The following is an 898-nucleotide window of genomic DNA, read 5'->3' as shown; positions in this document are numbered from 1 at the left end:
GTGATGGAGCATTACTAACCTGACTCAGATGGTTTGATTCACCAAACCATCTAGGAAAGCTCCATTGGAAGCCATTTGGAAAGGGCACTTTCAAAAAGACTTGGATCGTGATTGGATCAATCTGTCTATCACCTTCTATCATGGGCCACTTCTGATTGGTTAACAATGGCTGGTACATGTGGAGCACAGCACTTCTGATTGGTGTGGATGACTGACACACAAGAAGAAAAAATAGGCAATCACTCAATACATATAAGTGTGGATGTTTATTCTTTTAACATCGAGTTAATCATAGTCAGGTATCGACCCCCTGATATATGTTTTCTGCCTCTCGTATTTCTCTCTCTTGCCTCTTTCTAAGAATTCATTTTTCACTTTCCACGCTCTTCTTCATATTTCCCCATTTTATTTCCCTCTTCCCTCTCTATGTCTCTAAGGATTTAATACCATGCTGATAAATGATGGCCATTAGAAGCTTCAATTCAATACGTGTTCAGAGTTCACCAGACTACGGCCCATGTAGCATCTGGCCGTGTGTGTGTGTGTGTGTGTGGTGGTGTGTGGTGTGTGTGTGTGTGTGTGTTGTGTGTGTGAATGTGTCGTGTGTGTGTGTGTGTTGTGTGTGTGTGTGTGTGTGTGTGTGTGTGTGTGTGTGTGCTGTTGTGTGTGTGTGTGTCCTTATCCAAAATTTACCCTTCAAACGAAAGCAGAGATCGCATCAAACAAAGACACTTTTCCTAGGGGGCTAATTGCGCCAAAATCACATCATATTTAATTGTTGGCTTTATGCATGTCAGGAGTTTATTAAAAAGTTAATTAAGTTCAGACTACCTTGAAATGGCTGGCAGTTAAGTGTGTGTTTACCTCAGCAACTCAAAATAATGAGCAAAGCAGAAAA

This window comes from Notothenia coriiceps, unplaced genomic scaffold (genome assembly GCF_000735185.1).
Source record: "Notothenia coriiceps isolate Sejong01 unplaced genomic scaffold, NC01 NC01_scaffold00020313, whole genome shotgun sequence".
Lineage (NCBI taxonomy): Eukaryota > Metazoa > Chordata > Actinopteri > Perciformes > Nototheniidae > Notothenia > Notothenia coriiceps.
The sequence above is the reverse complement of the archived record's forward strand: the minus strand, read 5'-3'. Positions refer to the sequence as shown.